This window comes from Calonectris borealis, chromosome 9 (assembly GCF_964195595.1).
Source record: "Calonectris borealis chromosome 9, bCalBor7.hap1.2, whole genome shotgun sequence".
NCBI classification, from domain to species: domain Eukaryota; kingdom Metazoa; phylum Chordata; class Aves; order Procellariiformes; family Procellariidae; genus Calonectris; species Calonectris borealis.
Window position 1 is genome coordinate 11,451,337 of NC_134320.1, and position 6,492 is coordinate 11,457,828.

Consider the following 6,492-nt stretch of genomic DNA (forward strand, 5'->3'; position numbering starts at 1 on the left):
CTCTTCATATATGGAATCATAACTATATTTACTCATTTCTTAATATTTTTTTCTCCCACTCCAGCACAAAGCAACGAAATAACTTAGCATTGCATGGACAGTGATTTTTGTAAGGAATAGCAAACCTTCTGCTGATTTAATTTTGCTGTTAAAATATAAAACCTGCCACATCTTGTCTGCTGGGCCAGTACTAACAAGTTATTTGGTGAATTACTGTTCAGATGATGGTAGCTCCTAACTATCTGTTGAAGACTGTTTTTTGTTCCCTGTCTCTTGTTTTTTCTACCTTCCACACACAGGGGGCTTGTAAAGCATATGCAAATCCAAAAGACAAATGGGTGAAGCCCTTCCTAGCCCGCGGTATGCATGTTTTCAAGTATATCTGAACACCAAGCATTACTGGGCGTGCTGAGTGACAACGACACTTTTAGCTCTTTCATAGGGGTCTTGATAATTAGTCAGTTATTTTCAATTACCAATACCAATGAGCCCACATGTAACTGAACTTCACTCCTGATGAACTGGAACGCATTGTTCAGCTGTAATTTTGTTGAGAAGTGGATCGGGGAATTCGTGAACCAAGAAGGGCTTTAGGCTTATGACACTGTCACTTGATTTTAATGGCATACACCCAGCTGGCTGAGCATCAAAACAATACAGATGATCAATTGTAACAAGCCTTCTGTATGCCGAACTCAGCTGTGTTACACCCTGGCAGTCTTATTCCAAATACCAGGCTACAGGCAACATCCTTTGCCAAAATATGAATCATAAAAGAAGTTTTTAGTCTTCAGACTAAAACCAGTGCATTGTGTACGCTAAGTTTACTAAGTGATTATAGTTGCATGACTGTACATAAATGGAAAACTATGATCTATGTTCCTATGATCTTGTGGTTGCTCTATTCTGGGAGGTGTCAGTCTTAACTGTCCAGTGTTGCAATCCTAACCCTGTTAAAGGTTTTTAAATTGCTGTGTTTGTTCCTTCTGCATTACCAATTGCAGATAGCTTCCAGTCAAAGCTCACCAAAAGTTGCTGGTGTTAGAACATTTAAATACAATATACAATAGATACAGTGCTGTGGCTACTATTATATATTAAGCATAGTGTATTGCTCATGTGGCTGCTACTCTAAATAAAACCAGGCACTTGTTTAATAGTCTTTTATCTTCCTTGAATTTATAGCATTATTCAAATATTATGCAATCCAAAATACATATTTAATGTAAAAGCATAGATGAAATTTAGAATACGGTATGCTTAAAAAGCAAATATGTCACAGGAAAAGTAGGGACTAAAATACTACTGTTAATTGTTATTACTAAATTTAGAACAGCATTTCTATAGTTTTGCTTATATGACTTCAGTTATACCCCCAAAATAAAGTAACAATTCTGTTTGTAAGTATCTGTATCTACATTCCTGTGTTCCTGAAATTTTGCTACTCCCTAAGTTTAAATTGAAAACTCTATTAAGTTGGGGTTTTTTTACATTCTTTTTGTATATAGTCTGGGTTGAGATCCCCTGAAAAACTAGATATGCTCTATATAGGGTCCATATAGGGAATTGTGCTGGATACACTTATAATGCATGTCCTACACTAGAGGGATTTTATCTACCATCACGGCCATGCAGCTGCACATACAAAAGTGAGGAAAAGAGGGATTACACATGGCAGATTTTCCTAGACTAACAGTGCCAGCAAAGGGATATGAAAATCCAAGGAGAAAGAGCTACCCGACTCTCCGAAGAGGTGACTGATGTAAGTGGGAGTTACATTTCCCAATGTAATGGGAAATGTAATGGGTATCTATTCTGTGGATAAAAAGTCTGTATCTCAGGTTCTGTTAAATTTGGTTGTTAATATTCTTATTATTGGAGAGGTGTCCAATGGGTATGGATATCTATTTGGTATCTATTCTGGGTATGGGTATCTATTTTTGTATGGGTATCTATTCTGTGGATAAAAAGTCTGTATCTCAGGTTCTGTTAAATTTGGTTGTTAATATTCTTATTATTGGAGAGGTGTCCAATGAACATGTGACATGCAATTACTAAGGTTCATTAAATATATCATTAATTCCTACATGTATTAATTACAAACCTAACCCTTGGTTAAATCTGTTTGTATGACCTTTGGATCCAATGTATTCCAGTGTACTACGTTTTCACAATACTCCATCTCCTGGAGTATCCTGGTTTACCTAAAAATCTAAGCTTCACAGTGATTCTTTTTTCTAGCCCTCAAAATTACAGAGAAAGCCTTGGAAAACAAAAGATGAAGAAGAACATCTCAACAGCTTTTCACACGTAAGCTAGTTGTATGATGTTTTCATATCTGACTCTTGTTTTTGAGTAGCAGCTGTAGTAGTGAAATTTAAAGGGAAGGTTATTGCCATGTTTCTTGCAGTGAACACTACTTTAGGTTATCAGAAATTATGATCTTGAGCCACTTTTTCAGTGAAAAAAATTGCTGTTCTAGCTGAGGCTGAAGATGTATATGTTCTTTCTATCTGCTTTTTTCTCCTTCAGTTCTTTACTGCTGGAGATGGATGTAATGACCCACAGGCTTCAGAGACGATTTAGCTTGCTCAAGGGCTAACATAAACTGTTTCCTGTGCCACAGTGGATGAGAAGACAGACATAGACAGTTGTAATAAGATATCAGATACGCTTTTCTGTTAGTTGGGGGTTTCTCAGCCTCTTCACAGGTATTCTTCACAATACCTCACTGGATAAGACATGCTCATGGTAAGAATGAGGGAGAGAGAGACAAACCAGCTTCTGGAAACAGGAACAGTGTGGCCCAGCACTTGGGCTCCCCAGTGAGAAAGCCTGAATGACAGGATCCATTTAATAGACAGCTACAGGATAAAGCAACTTAGGAAACAAGAAACATTGAGATAGTGCAGTTGGGGTACCATGATTAGTGAGGGCATGTACCAAAGTGTACGAAACAGAGCACAAAGCATTTCTTATTTCTGAGTCGAACTTTAGGTACATTTGTGATGTAAATTGTAACTGACTTCTCCTCTGGCCATGTTCCCATAAGCCAAGGAAAAACATTTATGTGTAGGCAAAAATTTTATGTGTAGGATGGTCTAGTACAACAAAATTGTACTAGACGCCTCCTATATCTTCTGGATGATAAAATTTAATCAAAACATAGATTGTTCTTGAAGGAACGTGGCTTGCAAGGGGATAAACTCTGTACCAAGAATTCATATAACAAATATTGAGGTGACAGTAGATAGCATCATCAGGTACCAAGGGCAGAGAAACATTACGAATCTGTAAGAAGGTACAGACTCCTTCCTGGGGGGGAGCAGATAGCAAGGTGCTGTGCACTGCCCAGTCATGCCATCTAATTAGAGTTGTGTCAGTGAAGATGGGTTCAAGTAAGTGGTCCAATTTGCAGTGAAATTGTCAATTACAGTGTCAAGATTAAACTAGTAGTTTAATATCCTTGCAGCATCATTGGTCAGGTACAAAGCTAGTGAGAACACTATAAACTTACAAAGTAGGCAAATGGGAATTTGAGAATGATAGATTAAATGTGGCGGGTAAATCAGAGCTGTAGAGTGGCCAGTGTGGTGACTTCAATTGTTCACTCAAATGTGGCAGCATCTCACGTATTAATAAGCTTTGTTATATAGCTGTATTTAAGGAACACAAATCAAAACGTTCATGTAAAAGTTTGTCATGCATATCTGAAAAATAATAATATTTTAGCTATATGCCTTAATACAGTGATTTCTTTTTTCAAATGTACATTTCCTAGAGCTGGTTGAAAAATATGGTTATGTGTTCTGTGGGCATTTGAATGTTTCATATTGTTATGGCTAGGAATAAATGGTCAAAATGTCTTTCAGAGACAATGCAAATCTCAAAGAAATCTGAGATACTGCAAATCTCAAAGAGTTGCTCACTCTGTAGCATCCTCCAAATTGGTACAAGAGTAGGCAAAAATGTTTTATGAATTTGAAAGTGGTAGTGCTGTATTAATGCTAATTACAATGAATGGATGATATACATATATATTGTTTTGCACATCCATATGAAGTACATCAAAATGATGGTAAAGAAACTTACAAAACAAGAAACACAGAGACAATGCAATGGGACTACCAGTGAAGGCATATAGATATGTAGAAAATTTTTTGTTGTCAGGTCTACCCATCAGCTTGTCAAGGGTAAGAGGAAAGGCTCTTCCTTAAAAAGTGGACAGCAAGGAAAAACTTTTTTCAGCTAAGTGAAAATTTGACTGAAACAAGTTAAGAGCGTATGGAATTTGCCTGACTGCATGGGATATGTAAGCAGTTTGTCAGAAACGGAAGATGGAAGAAAAGAGCAAAGAAGAGAACTGTTGTTCCTTTCTGGTACTTGTTATTATCTCACTGTAGGTAAACAACACATGCATCTATTCATGTGAACAGAAGCTTGTAGGTGACACACTTTCTAGGCAAATAGCAACTAGTAATTTTTTTTTTATTCAAAATGATAACTTTAAATTGATGAAAACAGCCATGGAAAGATGAAAAACAATCTTTGGAAAAGAGAGCACTTTGTCCGTTCTATTACACAGTCAGCTCTTTCTCCCAGAATAGCTCTTACCTAGCAAACAGCAAACTCCCAGAAGATCATGTTCCTTATACAAGTAATATAGTTTTAACATTTTTCATGGCTGTGGTGTCATGATTAGCATTGGAAATAACAGAGCAGAAGTGAGAAGGAGCTCTAACAATGCACAGAGAAGTGTATGTGTATAGCGGTGTCTGTTCGGGAAAGAGGAAGCAGGTTATCTACGCCAGAATAAAACAACCTTGAAAAAAATTACTTAAACCCATTCAATTCACCAAGCAGAAACAAGGAAATATTAGAGCACAGTCCTTCTGTGTGTGACAGACCTGACAATTATGAGAAAGGACAGCACGCGAGAAAGGACAGCATGCAAAAACTCCCTTTAGTAAAAATTCACTGCACCCATTACTAACATAACAGAAATAGGAAGTGGCTTTCTACATCTTTCCCTTAACTCAGACTACTCTTGGGCCGGCCTTTCTGATTTAGTTCAGCATACCACAGACTGACCTACTTCAGAACAAGTGGGTCATGATACAACTTTAAATCAGGAAGCCTAAAACCCACTCTTCTCTGCAAGCGACAGTGTGTTTGAGTCAGAAAGACTTTCTTGTTATCCTTCTTAGGATGGTACTTTGGCTCAAGAAAAGAGAGATTTTCAGAACCTGTGTTGGCAGGAAGAACCCAGGGTTCTCAAAAGGAAGCTCTTCATTGTAACTGTATTAATTTTGCTTCATATTGTCCAACACAGTTGTCTCCAGCACTCTAGATAAGTGCTGTGGCCTTTCAAAGGCTTTTGAATATTGACCAATAGTGAGGTTTATAGTGTCTTAGCTTTCTGCCACTCCTGCAAACTACTGACATAAGCAAAAATGCATAGGGAGAAACTGATGTATAAGTTATCTTTCCAGGCTGATAACAACAATAGGTTTGATCTCTGTAAATAAAAGCTGATTATCTCACCCAGAGATATAAATTGCTGCAGATCCTGGACGAATGTCTCAGCATTTAATTTTTCTTTCCAGTGTAGATATTTTTGAACTTGCTACGGTGTGTATGCAGATTCTTTGAAGCTGGCCTTTCATGGTTTAGAGGCTGTGTGCACTCTTTGGATGCTAAAAAATACCAGTGCAAAAATTTTGCCCCAGCAGTCTAAAAATTTTCCTTCTAAAAGTATACACTAGTTGCCCCTGAACTTGAAAAAGAGTTGCATTTCTGCTCAACAGTCAAGGTTTAGTAGTATGGACCTCAGCTCAGTCTGCTGTATCATCAGAGTCCCTGCTTGATTAGTCCTCAAGTAATTAGCTGTGTTTAAGTCCTTCCCTTTACTCCCTCACTGCAGTTTTTACCTTTGCTGCCTAAAGTCTCCTTAGGTAATCCTACCTGTGCTACAACTCTGGTTCTATTTTGTCAGAAAGACATACTGTTAGTTACTATATATTTATTTTGCAGACAGGCCTGTCCCGGGTGGCACTCTGGGAGAAACTTCACCTCAGCATAGTGTTAGCTCTTTGTCCCCCGCTCAGGTGGTCAGCAATTTTTTCTAGTTACTATACAGGAACAGAGCAAACAAGGCCATTATGCCAGTGCCTCTTTGGGACAGTCTGGATAGCAGGAACAGAGCTAAGAGGGATTGACTTCTGTCATGACCCCACTGCTCCTGAATCTTCTGCTCACAGGAGCAAGGAAAGGAGGTGAGAGCTGAGGCCTGATTTGACTTATCATCTCCCAGTGTCATTATTGCCTCTTAATCGCAGGTGATGACAAGCTGTGAGGCGTGCACGTTCAGATGGAGATTTACAGCAAGAAAGTGAGGAGAGAATGTGCTGAACCGCCGGGTACTGACGTCATGGAGCTCTGCAGCCTTTCCACTTCCCTCTCCCCTGTTTAGACTGGGGCTGCATTTTCCTT